Below are 13952 nucleotides of genomic sequence, written 5' to 3' on the forward strand. Positions count from 1 at the left end.
TCTAGTTTCCAAATTGGGGGTCACTTTTGGGGGGTTCCCAATGTTTTGGCACCACAAGACCTCTTCAAACCGGACATGGTGCCTAAAAAAAAGAGGCCTCAAAATCCTCTAGGTGCTCCTTTGCTTCTGAGGCCGGCGCTTCAGTCCATTACCGGACTAGGGCCACATGTGGGATATTTCTCAAATCTGCAGAATCTGGGCAATAAGTATTGAGTTGCGTTTCACTGATAAATCCTTTTGTGTTATAAAAAAAATGGTATAAAGAGGATTTTCTGACAAAAAAAAAATGTAAATTTCACCTCTACTTTGCTCTAAATTTTTGTGAAACACCTAAAGGGTTCATAAACTTTCTAAATGCTGTTGTGAATACTTTGAGGGGTCTAGTTTCTAAAATGGGGTGTTTGATAGGGGTTTCTAATATATGGGCCCCTCAAAGCAACTTCAGAACTGAACTGGAACCTAAAAAAATAAATAAATGAGGCAATACTTCGCTTCTTACATTATACTGATAATGAGCCGTGCCCACCACGATATGACCCCAGTTTTGACCGTTTGTATAAACGGAGACCCCTATTAGACCGTTCCAATGCCCGGTTTTCCCAGCATTCACCCCCGAGAAGTGTATTTCTATTGATGAGTCCCTGGTACATTTTAAAGGGAGGGTTCAATTCCGCGAGTACCTGCCGGGTAAGAGGGCAAGGTATGGCGTGAAGATGTATAAGCTGTGCGAGAGTGCATCAGGGTATACCTACAGATTTAGGATATATGAAGGAAAGGCCACCCCCAAACCAGACTGCATCCTGGACTACAATAGGTACATGGGAGGGATGGACTTGTAAGATCAAGCCCTGAAGCCCTACAGCGCCATGCGGTGTGGTATAAGAAGCTGGCCGGGCACATCATACAGATGGCATTGTACAATGCGTACATGCTACGTCGATGTGCAGGCCAGACGGGAACTTTCCTGGAATTTCAAGAGGTGATTATCAAGAACCTAATCTTTAGGGACCAAGAAGGGGGGGCACCCAGTACTTCTGGATGTGGGGCCACACGCATCGTACCAGGGCAACACTTTCCAGGAGAAGTTCCCCAAACTGGCAAGAAGGGAAAAAGTCAAAAGAGGTGCAAAGTCTGCTATAAGAGGGGGATAAGGGATGACACAATATATCAATGTGACACGTGTCCCGAATAACCAGAGCTCTGTATGAAAGTGTTTTAAAATTTATCATACATCCCTTGGTTTATAATTTACCCCAATTTTACTTACCCTGATGCACTCCGCACAGCTTATCCCCCCTCGTCTTTCCCCTCTGGGCCCTGCTGTGTGTCCAGGCAGCTGATAACAGCCACATGTAGGGTATTGCCATACCCGGGAGAACCCACATTACAGTTTATGGGGTGTAGGTCTCCGGTCAAAATGCTCACTACACCTCTAGATGAATGCCTTAAGGGTGTAGTTTTTAAAACGGGGTCACTTCTTGCGGGTTTCAACTGTACTGGTACCTCAGGGGCTTCTGCATACATGACTTCGCACTAGAAAATCCCAAGTAGGCCAAATGGTGGTCCTTTCCTTCTGGGCTCTCCCATGGGCCCAAACGGCAGTTTATCACAACAAATGGGGTATTGCGGCACTCAGAACAAATTGCGCAACAGAATGGGGTGTTTTGTTTCTTGTGAAAATAAGAAATTTTCAGCCAAAACTACATATTATTTGACAAAAATAATTTTGTTTTCATTCCCAGCCCAATTCAAATAAGTTCTGTGAAAAAACTATGGGGTCAAAATGGTCACAACACCCATAAATGAATTCCTTGAGGGGTGTAGTTTCCAAAATGGGGTAATTTGTGGTGGGTTTCTATTGCTTTGATACCTCTGGGGCTCTGCAAATGCGACATGGCACCCGAAAACCAATCCAGCTAAATCTGTACTCCAAAGAACACACAGCGCTCCTTTCCTTCTGAGCCCTCCCATGGGCCCAAACAGCAGTTTATCACCACAAATGGGGTATTTCCGCACTCATGACAAATTGGGCAACAAAATTGATTATTTTGTTTCTTGTGAAAATAAGAATTTTTTAGCTAAAACAACATATTATTGTAAAAAATATATATTTTTTTAATTCCCAGCCCAATTCAAATAAGTTCTGTGAAAAAACTATGGGGTCTAAATGGTCACATTACCCATAAATGAATTCCTTGAGGGGTGTAGTTTCCAAAATGGGGTCACTTCTGGTGGGTTTCCATTGCTTTGATACCTCTGGGGCTCTGCAAATGTGACATGGCACCCGAAAACCAATCCAGCAAAATCTGCACTCCAAAGAACACACAGCGCTCCTTCCCTTCTGAGGCCTCCCATGGGCCCAAACGGCAGTTTATTGCCACAAATGGGGTATTGATGCACTCAGGAGAAATTGGGCAACAAAATTGAGTATTTTGTTCCCTGTGAAAATAAGAAATTTTGGTAAAAAATTACATCTTATTGGAAATAATGTCATTTTTTTAATGTCACAGCCCAATTGAAATAGGTGCTGTGAAAAAACTGTGTGGTCAAAATGCTAACAACAACCATAAATGAATTCCTTGAGGGGTGTAGTTTCCAAATTGGGGTCACTTTTGGTGGGTTTCCATTGCTTTGATACCTCTGAGGCTCTGCAAATGCGACATGGCACCCGAAAACCAATCCAACAAAATCTGGACTCCAACAAACATATAGCGCTCCTTTCCTTCTGAGCCCTCCCATGGGCCCAAATGGCAGTTTATCACCACAAATGGGGTATTGCCACACTAAGGACAAATTGGGCAACAAAATGGGGTATTTTGTTCCCTGTGAAAATAATAAATTTTGATCACAAATGACATTTTATTGGAAAAAATGCCTTTTTTTTCATTTCAGACCCCAATTCAAATACGTGCTGTGAAAAAACTGTGTGATCAAAATGGTAACAACAACCCTAAATTAATTCCTTGAGGGGTGTAGTTTCCAAAATGGGGTCACTATTGGGGGATTCCTACTGTTTTGGCACCTCAACACCTCTTCAAACCCGGCATGCTGCCTAAAATATATTCTAATAAAAAGAGGACTCAAAATGCACTAGGTGCTTCTTTGCTTCTAGGGCTTGTGTTTTAGTCCACGAGCGCAATAGGGCCACATGTGGGACATTTCTAAAAACTGCAGAATCTGGACAATACATATTTAGTGGTGTTTCTCTGGTAAAACCTTCTGTGTTACAGAAAAAAAAATGAATAAAATTGAAATTCAGCAAGAAAAATGAAATTTGCAAATTTCACCTCCACTTTGCTTTAATTCCTGTGAAATGCCTGAAGGGTTAAAAAACTTTATAACTGCTGTTTTGAATACTTTGAGGGGTCTAGTTTTTAAAATGGGGTGTTTTATCAGGGGTTCTAATACATAGGCCCCACAAAGCCACTTCAGAACTCAAGAGGTACCTTAAAAAAAAGGCTTTTGAAATTTTCTTAAAAATATGAGAAATTGCTGTTTATGTTCTAAGCCGTGTAACGTCCAAGAAAAATAAAATAATGTTCAAAAAACGATGCCAATCTAAAGTAGACATATGGGAAATGTGAACTAGTAACTATTTTGGGTGGTATAACCGTCTGTTTTACAAGCAGATGCATTTAAATTCTGAAAAATGCAATTTTTTCAAAATTTTCTCTACATTTTGCAATTTTTCACCAATAAACACTGAATATATCGACCAAATTTTACCACGAACATGAAGCCCAATGTGTCACGAGAAAACAATCTCAGAATCGCTTGTGTAGGTTTAAGCATTCCGACGTTATTACCACATAAAGTGAAATATGTCAGATTTGAAAAATGGGCTCTGAGCCTTAAGGCCAAAACTAGGCTGCGTCCTTAAGGGGTTAAAGCCAGGCAAAGCCCCAGGCCCAGATGGGTTTACTAATCAGTACTATAAAAGATATGACACGACTCTAGCTCCATACTTAGTTAAAGTGTTTACTGAAGCTGCAGGGTTGGGGTCCTTTCCGCAAGAAATGCTTGCTGCCACAGTAGTTACTTTGCCGAAACCTGGGAAAACGCCTGACTCTCCTGCTAACTTTCGCCCAATATCTCTTTTGAATACTGATGTTAAAATTTATGCTAAAATATTGGCTGGTCGGTTAGATACATTACTTCCTGAATTGATACATGAAGACCAGGTGGGATTTATAGCCGGAAGGCAGGCACCGGATGGCACCAGAAGGCTGATAAATCTGGTTCATTGGGCGAAGACCCGTCGAGTGCCTTCCGTGCTTCTTGCTTTGGATGCGGAGAAGGCATTCGATCGGGTCCATTGGGGTTACCTGGAGGCTGTTTTGAGCAAATTTGGATTTGATGGGTGGATAAAATCCGCTATTATGGCACTGTACTCAAATCCGTCAGCTAGAGTATTGGCCTCTGGGTTTATGTCTGCATCATTTTCTATTTCCAATGGCACACGTCAGGGGTGCCCGTTATCACCCCTGATCTTTGCAATGGTTATGGAACCTCTAGCTATGTCTATTAGGCAGAACCCAGCCATCACTGGTATTACGATTGGCTCCCTTCAACATAAGATAGGGTTATATGCCGATGATGTCATCCTCACACTCTCTAATCCTTTAATGTCCCTATCGGAAGTGCAACACACCTTAGATTCATTTGGGAAAGTGGCTTACTACAAAATTAATGCTAGTAAATCGCATTTGTTAGAGGTGGGAATATCGGAGCAAGTTAGGAATAAAATCCGTAACTCCTTCCCTTTCCAATGGAACTCATTAAAAATTTCGTACCTGGGTATACAACTCACTAACTCAACGAATCTCCTATTCAAACATAATTTTGCTCCTCTCTTAACCAGTATTCCCCAACTGCTATCTACATATAGCGGAGTTTGTACTTCCTGGGCGGGGAAAATAGCAATCATTAAAATGATGGTTTTGCCGATTATTTTGTACAAGTTACGTGCACTGACAATCCCTCTTCCTAGTTCTTTTGTGAGGAGTCTCCAAAGAATACTTAATAATTTCATATGGGCGCACAAAAAGCCTAGAGTAAGGATGCATACACTATTTCGACACTGGAGGTATGGGAATGCCAGATGTCCAAAAGTATTATTGGGCAGTCTCACTAGACCAACTAAAGTATTGGTGTGCACGTCTCCCCTCAAAGAGGTGGATACATATTGAACAGGTAATGGTAGGTCGACCGCTTATTTCATTGCTAGGGGTTGGTTCACATTCTTCTCCAAATACTTATAATTGCGTGTCCCCCACTGTTGCGACCTCTCTGAAAATATGGAAAAATTATGCCAACAGGCTTCCTCCCTTGGCCCTCACTTCACTTAAAAATTTGCCCTTGCGATATTTACTTACCTTTTTACCTGAGATATCGTTGGATAGCTGGATAAATTCAGGGATCTCTCATATCCACTTGTTATTTAATGGCCGCACATTACTAGCCTTTACAGAATTAGTAAAGACGTATGGTATCTCCAATAGAGACTTCTACAAATATTTATGTATAAGACACTTATTTACATCTTTAGACGTCAGTGCTTCAGTATTCCCCTCCATGGCCCGCCAGCAATATTTTGACCCTGAAAATAGGAAACAGGGTATCTCGAAATTTTATGGAAATATGTGTGAGCACCTCCTTCCCAACATACCTTCTTATTGCGCTAAATGGGAGGAAGATTTTAACTCTTCCTTTTCTCTGATGGAATGGCAGAAAGCCTTCGCATGGACCAAAAAAATTTCTAAGGGGGTTAAACATTGGGAAGCTTCCCAAAAACTGTTGTTACGCTGGTACTTAACACCTTTAAATTTTGCGAAATCTGATAACTCTTACCCGGAGGTTTGTTGGAAGGGGTGTGGTTGCAAAGGGTCGTACTTTCACATGTGGTGGCAATGTCCGGAAGTCTATGCGTTCTGGGGACAGGTATTTGATATCATTTCTCAAATTTCGTCCTGTATGGTTACACCGGATCCGGCACTGGCCTTATGTTTTCTCAACATGCACAATATCCCAAGCTTCTCTCAAATGGTGTCCAGCCATATTATTATAGCGACACGTTTACTTTTAGCTAAATACTGGAAATTACCCAATCAATACTCCATTTCGGAATTGATCAACCAGGTTAATGTTTCCTATACCATGGAACGCATGTATGCTCTGAGATCTCATAGACTTCCCCACGTCCTTACATTATGGGAACCATGGATCAGATATCTGTCCACCTCTGCACAAGGAGCCCATTTGCTCCCTCTTATTTCAAAGGTCACTTGAGAAATGGGACAAGGCACAAATACTTAGAGTCCTTAAATTAGGTTACTAGTCTCATGCCAAGGGTATTATCATATGTTCATTTAATGTAAGATATGAATTATTGTATAAGTAATTTCAGTGGTATTGTGGTAACTCTTTGTTTGCATAGCTGTCTAACGGAGGAGACATGGGGTTGTTGGGTCACTTTACATTCATCTGTTTATATAATGTCATGGGACATGTGGTCCAATATATGCTATTACCATAAGTGTCTTATGGGTTTGGAGGTTCCTGCGTGAGCCTAATGTGGATAAGGTCTGATTTATATATTTTTTTTCCTGTTGTTCCTATTTCTTTATTCTGTATTTCTGAAAAATTAATAAAAATTTAAAATTTAAAAAAAAAAAAAAAAAAAAAAAAAGAACAGATACTACACTTGATCTTAGCCAAAAGGCCGAGAAGCGATAACCCGAACGTGCCGCGCGTTTTGCTTCTTTTGCTTGCACCACAATGCAGTGCTGAAAGAGGAGGAATCTACATAAAAACGCCTTCCTGGCAACGCCCAAATGCCCTCCTGCCGTGCAAACACTGGCAGCAGCAGCAGCAGCAGCAGCAGTAAGTGCATGCCCACTGCCACCCCTTCTCCTTTCACACCTTTTATCAGCTTTAATCCAGTCCAGTGCTGCCTGCTGAGCAGCACTGACCAACACTGCCTGGGCCCAGGCTTTTATCTCTGAGGCCCCATTATGATGTCAGAAAGCTGGCTCTGGCTCCTGAGGTCTCCACTATGACACGTGCAAAGTTCCGTCTGAACTTTATATAAGACGGTGCGGCTCAGTCAGTCACTCAGTGTTGCCTGAGAGGGCAACACTGCAACAGCCGGCCCCCAGGCTGTCTTTTTTTTGCACAGCTAGTTGCCTCCAGGAGGCCACAAGAGGGAGACAAGGGACTGCAAAATGGAAAATAGGCATCCACCAACTTTACAGACAACTTGTTCTCCTTGCCCCTACAACCTCCATCCTTGCACAGTTTGTTATTCTTCCAGGTAACATAGTAACAAATCCAAATTGCTGCTCTCTTTGTAGGCAAGCAAGGGTTTGTTGCAACTGCAATTCTTACTTCTTCTTGAAATGTAGGGACCACAGTACATTCCATCACATCCATCTAGTGTACACAGGTAGGTCCATTGTGACGGGCGGGCGGGCGGGCGGGCTGGCTGCTTTAATGGCTGTATGCTGTTCCCCTACTCCACTCCACTATTTGACTATGGTGCTGCATCAATCAGTGGCTGGCTCAGGTGCAGCTCTTTAACCTACCTAGGAGGGAGGGCGGAGAGAAGACAAGGAAGGTGAATGAGCTGTTCCAATGTGAAATGCCGGAAACACAGAAACACAGACGACACAAAACAAGAGGTGGCAATGTATTAATTAATTGCATTTAATAAATTAGCTCATTATCACACATGACTGTACAAATGCATTGTCCAACAGGTGTTGAAATAATGGGATTAAAAGGGGAGATCCCATCCGAAAGACAAAAACAATGGCAAACACAAAAAGCACTTTTGGAATCTGATTTTAGTAAACACATAAGGAAAGGGTGCACCGGTCCTGGAAATACTGCAATACCAGGTCAATGCGTGGAGTGGACAGAGCAAGCTCTATTTCCATCTCCCTGTTCTAAAAATCCATTTAATATATGGTCCCCAGATAGGGGACGTATCAGATATTAAACTGATAAGAACAGATACTACACTTGATCTTAGCCAAAAGGCCGAGAAGCGATAACCCGAACGTGCCGCGCGTTTTGCTTCTTTTGCTTGCACCACAATGCAGTGCTGAAAGAGGAGGAATCGACATAAAAACGCCTTCCTGGCAACGCCCAAATGCCCTCCTGCCGTGCAAACACTGGCAGCAGCAGCAGCAGCAGCAGCAGCAGTAAGTGCATGCCCACTGCCACCCCTTCTCCTTTCACACCTTGTATCAGCTTTAATCCAGTCCAGTGCGGCCTGCTGAGCAGCACTGACCAACACTGCCTGGGCCCAGGCTTTTATCTCTGAGGCCCCATTATGATGTCAGAAAGCTGGCTCTGGCTCCTGAGGTCTCCACTATGACACGTGCAAAGTTCCGTCTGAACTTTATATAAGACGGTGCGGCTCAGTCAGTCACTCAGTGTTGCCTGAGAGGGCAACACTGCAACAGCCGGCCCCCAGGCTGTCTTTTTTTTGCACAGCTAGTTGCCTCCAGGAGGCCACAAGAGGGAGACAAGGGACTGCAAAATGGAAAATAGGCATCCACCAACTTTCCAGACAACTTGTTCTCCTTGCTCCTACAACCTCCATCCTTGCACAGTTTGTTATTCTTCCAGGTAACATAGTAACAAATCCAAATTGCTGCTCTCTTTGTAGGCAAGCAAGGGTTTGTTGCAACTGCAATTCTTACTTCTTCTTGAAATGTAGGGACCACAGTACATTCCATCACATCCATCTAGTGTACACAGGTAGGTCCATTGTGACGGGCGGGCGGGCGGGCGGGCTGGCTGCTTTAATGGCTGTTTGCTGTTCCCCTACTCCACTCCACTATTTGACTATGGTGCTGCATCAATCAGTGGCTGGCTCAGGTGCAGCTCTTTAACCTACCTAGGAGGGAGGGCGGAGAGAAGACAAGGAAGGTGAATGAGCTGTTCCAATGTGAAATGCCGGAAACACAGAAACACAGACGACACAAAACAAGAGGTGGCAATGTATTAATTAATTGCATTTAATAAATTAGCTCATTATCACACATGACTGTACAAATGCATTGTCCAACAGGTGTTGAAATAATGGGATTAAAAGGGGAGATCCCATCCGAAAGACAAAAACAATGGCAAACACAAAAAGCACTTTTGGAATCTGATTTTAGTAAACACATAAGGAAAGGGTGCACCGGTCCTGGAAATACTGCAATACCAGGTCAATGCGTGGAGTGGACAGAGCAAGCTCTATTTCCATCTCCCTGTTCTAAAAATCCATTTAATATATGGTCCCCAGATAGGGGACGTATCAGATATTAAACTGATAAGAACAGATACTACACTTGATCTTAGCCAAAAGGCCGAGAAGCGATAACCCGAACGTGCCGCGCGTTTTGCTTCTTTTGCTTGCACCACAATGCAGTGCTGAAAGAGGAGGAATCGACATAAAAACGCCTTCCTGGCAACGCCCAAATGCCCTCCTGCTGTGCAAACACTGGCAGCAGCAGCAGCAGCAGCAGTAAGTGCATGCCCACTGCCACCCCTTCTCCTTTCACACCTTGTATCAGCTTTAATCCAGTCCAGTGCTGCCTGCTGAGCAGTACTGACCAACACTGCCTGGGCCCAGGCTTTTATCTCTGAGGCCCCATTATGATGTCAGAAAGCTGGCTCTGGCTCCTGAGGTCTCCACTATGACACGTGCAAAGTTCCGTCTGAACTTTATATAAGACGGTGCGGCTCAGTCAGTCACTCAGTGTTGCCTGAGAGGGCAACACTGCAACAGCCGGCCCCCAGGCTGTCTTTTTTTTGCACAGCTAGTTGCCTCCAGGAGGCCACAAGAGGGAGACAAGGGACTGCAAAATGGAAAATAGGCATCCACCAACTTTACAGACAACTTGTTCTCCTTGCTCCTACAACCTCCATCCTTGCACAGTTTGTTATTCTTCCAGGTAACATAGTAACAAATCCAAATTGCTGCTCTCTTTGTAGGCAAGCAAGGGTTTGTTGCAACTGCAATTCTTACTTCTTCTTGAAATGTAGGGACCACAGTACATTCCATCACATCCATCTAGTGTACACAGGTAGGTCCATTGTGACGGGCGGGCGGGCGGGCGGGCGGGCGGGCTGGCTGCTTTAATGGCTGTTTGCTGTTCCCCTACTCCACTCCACTATTTGACTATGGTGCTGCATCAATCAGTGGCTGGCTCAGGTGCAGCTCTTTAACCTACCTAGGAGGGAGGGCGGAGAGAAGACAAGGAAGGTGAATAAGCTGTTCCAATGTGAAATGCCGGAAACACAGAAACACAGATGACACAAAACAAGAGGTGGCAATGTATTAATTAATTGCATTTAATAAATTAGCTCATTATCACACATGACTGTACAAATGCATTGTCCAACAGGTGTTGAAATAATGGGATTAAAAGGGGAGATCCCATCCGAAAGACAAAAACAATGGCAAACACAAAAAGCACTTTTGGAATCTGATTTTAGTAAACACATAAGGAAAGGGTGCACCGGTCCTGGAAATACTGCAATACCAGGTCAATGCGTGGAGTGGACAGAGCAAGCTCTATTTCCATCTCCCTGTTCTAAAAATCCATTTAATATATGGTCCCCAGATAGGGGACGTATCAGATATTAAACTGATAAGAACAGATACTACACTTGATCTTAGCCAAAAGGCCGAGAAGCGATAACCCGAACGTGCCGCGCGTTTTGCTTCTTTTGCTTGCACCACAATGCAGTGCTGAAAGAGGAGGAATCGACATAAAAACGCCTTCCTGGCAACGCCCAAATGCCCTCCTGCTGTGCAAACACTGGCAGCAGCAGCAGCAGCAGCAGCAGTAAGTGCATGCCCACTGCCACCCCTTCTCCTTTCACACCTTGTATCAGCTTTAATCCAGTCCAGTGCTGCCTGCTGAGCAGAACTGACCAACACTGCCTGGGCCCAGGCTTTTATCTCTGAGGCCCCATTATGATGTCAGAAAGCTGGCTCTGGCTCCTGAGGTCTCCACTATGACACGTGCAAAGTTCCGTCTGAACTTTATATAAGACGGTGCGGCTCAGTCAGTCACTCAGTGTTGCCTGAGAGGGCAACACTGCAACAGCCGGCCCCCAGGCTGTCTTTTTTTTGCACAGCTAGTTGCCTCCAGGAGGCCACAAGAGGGAGACAAGGGACTGCAAAATGGAAAATAGGCATCCACCAACTTTACAGACAACTTGTTCTCCTTGCTCCTACAACCTCCATCCTTGCACAGTTTGTTATTCTTCCAGGTAACATAGTAACAAATCCAAATTGCTGCTCTCTTTGTAGGCAAGCAAGGGTTTGTTGCAACTGCAATTCTTACTTCTTCTTGAAATGTAGGGACCACAGTACATTCCATCACATCCATCTAGTGTACACAGGTAGGTCCATTGTGACGGGCGGGCGGGCGGGCGGGCTGGCTGCTTTAATGGCTGTTTGCTGTTCCCCTACTCCACTCCACTATTTGACTATGGTGCTGCATCAATCAGTGGCTGGCTCAGGTGCAGCTCTTTAACCTACCTAGGAGGGAGGGCGGAGAGAAGACAAGGTGAATGAGCTGTTCCAATGTGAAATGCCGGAAACACAGAAACACAGACGACACAAAACAAGAGGTGGCAATGTATTAATTAATTGCATTTAATAAATTAGCTCATTATCACACATGACTGTACAAATGCATTGTCCAACAGTTGTTGAAATAATGGGATTAAAAGGGGAGATCCCACCCGAAAGACAAAAACAATGGCAAACACAAAAAGCACTTTTGGAATCTGATTTTAGTAAACACATAAGGAAAGTGTGCACCGGTCCTGGAAATACTGCAATACCAGGTCAATGCGTGGAGTGGACAGAGCAAGCTCTATTTCCATCTCCCTGTTCTAAAAATCCATTTAATATATGGTACCCAGATAGGGGACGTATCAGATATTAAACTGATAAGAACAGATACTACACTTGATCTTAGCCAAAAGGCCGAGAAGCGATAACCCGAACGTGCCGCGCGTTTTGCTTCTTTTGCTTGCACCACAATGCAGTGCTGAAAGAGGAGGAATCGACATAAAAACGCTTTCCTGGCAACGCCCAAATACCCTCCTGCCGTGCAAACACTGGCAGCAGCAGCAGCAGCAGCAGTAAGTGCATGCCCACTGCCACCCCTTCTCCTTTCACACCTTGTATCAGCTTTAATCCAGTCCAGTGCTGCCTGCTGAGCAGCACTGACCAACACTGCCTGGGCCCAGGCTTTTATCTCTGAGGCCCCATTATGATGTCAGAAAGCTGGCTCTGGCTCCTGAGGTCTCCACTATGACACGTGCAAAGTTCCGTCTGAACTTTATATAAGACGGTGCGGCTCAGTCAGTCACTCAGTGTTGACTGAGAGGGCAACACTGCAACAGCCGGCCCCCAGGCTGTCTTTTTTTTGCACAGCTAGTTGCCTCCAGGAGGCCACAAGAGGGAGACAAGGGACTGCAAAATGGAAAATAGGCATCCACCAACTTTACAGACAACTTGTTCTCCTTGCTCCTACAACCTCCATCCTTGCACAGTTTGTTATTCTTCCAGGTAACATAGTAACAAATCCAAATTGCTGCTCTCTTTGTAGGCAAGCAAGGGTTTGTTGCAACTGCAATTCTTACTTCTTCTTGAAATGTAGGGACCACAGTACATTCCATCACATCCATCTAGTGTACACAGGTAGGTCCATTGTGGCGGGCGGGCGGGCGGGCGGGCTGGCTGCTTTAATGGCTGTTTGCTGTTCCCCTACTCCACTCCACTATTTGACTATGGTGCTGCATCTATCAGTGGCTGGCTCAGGTGCAGCTCTTTAGCCTACCTAGGAGGGAGGGCGGAGAGAAGACAAGGAAGGTGAATGAGCTGTTCCAATGTGAAATGCCGGAAACACAGAAACACAGACGACACAAAACAAGAGGTGGCAATGTATTAATTAATTGCATTTAATAAATTAGCTCATTATCACACATGACTGTACAAATGCATTGTCCAACAGGTGTTGAAATAATGGGATTAAAAGGGGAGATCCCATCCGAAAGACAAAAACAATGGCAAACACAAAAAGCACTTTTGGAATCTGATTTTAGTAAACACATAAGGAAAGGGTGCACCGGTCCTGGAAATACTGCAATACCAGGTCAATGCGTGGAGTGGACAGAGCAAGCTCTATTTCCATCTCCCTGTTCTAAAAATCCATTTAATATATGGTCCCCAGATAGGGGACGTATCAGATATTAAACTGATAAGAACAGATACTACACTTGATCTTAGCCAAAAGGCCGAGAAGCGATAACCCGAACGTGCCAAGCGTTTTGTTTCTTTTGCTTGCACCACAATGCAGTGCTGAAAGAGGAGGAATCGACATAAAAACGCCTTCCTGGCAACGCCCAAATGCCCTCCTGCCGTGCAAACACTGGCAGCAGCAGCAGCAGCAGTAAGTGCATGCCCACTGCCACCCCTTCTCCTTTCACACCTTGTATCAGCTTTAATCCAGTCCAGTGCGGCCTGCTGAGCAGCACTGACCAACACTGCCTGGGCCCAGGCTTTTATCTCTGAGGCCCCATTATGATGTCAGAAAGCTGGCTCTGGCTCCTGAGGTCTCCACTATGACACGTGCAAAGTTCTGTCTGAACTTTATATAAGACGGTGCGGCTCAGTCAGTCACTCAGTGTTGCCTGAGAGGGCAACACTGCAACAGCCGGCCCCCAGGCTGTCTTTTTTTTGCACAGCTAGTTGCCTCCAGGAGGCCACAAGAGGGAGACAAGGGACTGCAAAATGGAAAATAGGCATCCACCAACTTTACAGACAACTTGTTCTCCTTGCTCCTACAACCTCCATCCTTGCACAGTTTGTTATTCTTCCAGGTAACATAGTAACAAATCCAAATTGCTGCTCTCTTTGTAGGCAAGCAAGG

The 13952-nt window shown here is 44.5% G+C and overlaps 6 non-coding genes across 6 annotated transcripts; all 6 read right to left on the reverse strand.

Annotated features, from left to right (window-relative positions):
• Positions 1 to 6550: 6550 nt before the first annotated feature.
• Positions 6551 to 6733, reverse strand: LOC142732944 (U2 spliceosomal RNA). Its single transcript, XR_012879774.1, has one exon. It is a non-coding gene; the product is annotated as a U2 spliceosomal RNA (small nuclear RNA).
• Positions 6734 to 7861: 1128 nt separating this feature from the next.
• On the reverse strand, positions 7862 to 8052 carry LOC142732952 (U2 spliceosomal RNA). The gene has a single exon (XR_012879781.1). It is a non-coding gene; the product is annotated as a U2 spliceosomal RNA (small nuclear RNA).
• Positions 8053 to 9183: 1131 nt separating this feature from the next.
• On the reverse strand, positions 9184 to 9374 carry LOC142732964 (U2 spliceosomal RNA). Its single transcript, XR_012879792.1, has one exon. It is a non-coding gene; the product is annotated as a U2 spliceosomal RNA (small nuclear RNA).
• A 1133-nt stretch (positions 9375 to 10507) lies between these two features.
• LOC142732976 (U2 spliceosomal RNA) lies at positions 10508 to 10698 on the reverse strand. Its single transcript, XR_012879803.1, has one exon. It is a non-coding gene; the product is annotated as a U2 spliceosomal RNA (small nuclear RNA).
• A 1124-nt stretch (positions 10699 to 11822) lies between these two features.
• On the reverse strand, positions 11823 to 12013 carry LOC142732939 (U2 spliceosomal RNA). Its single transcript, XR_012879770.1, has one exon. It is a non-coding gene; the product is annotated as a U2 spliceosomal RNA (small nuclear RNA).
• Positions 12014 to 13138: 1125 nt separating this feature from the next.
• LOC142732988 (U2 spliceosomal RNA) lies at positions 13139 to 13329 on the reverse strand. The gene has a single exon (XR_012879814.1). It is a non-coding gene; the product is annotated as a U2 spliceosomal RNA (small nuclear RNA).
• Between the last annotated feature and the right edge of the window lie 623 nt (positions 13330 to 13952).

Source organism: Rhinoderma darwinii, unplaced genomic scaffold (assembly GCF_050947455.1).
Source record: "Rhinoderma darwinii isolate aRhiDar2 unplaced genomic scaffold, aRhiDar2.hap1 Scaffold_932, whole genome shotgun sequence".
Taxonomy (NCBI): Eukaryota; Metazoa; Chordata; class Amphibia; order Anura; family Rhinodermatidae; genus Rhinoderma; species Rhinoderma darwinii.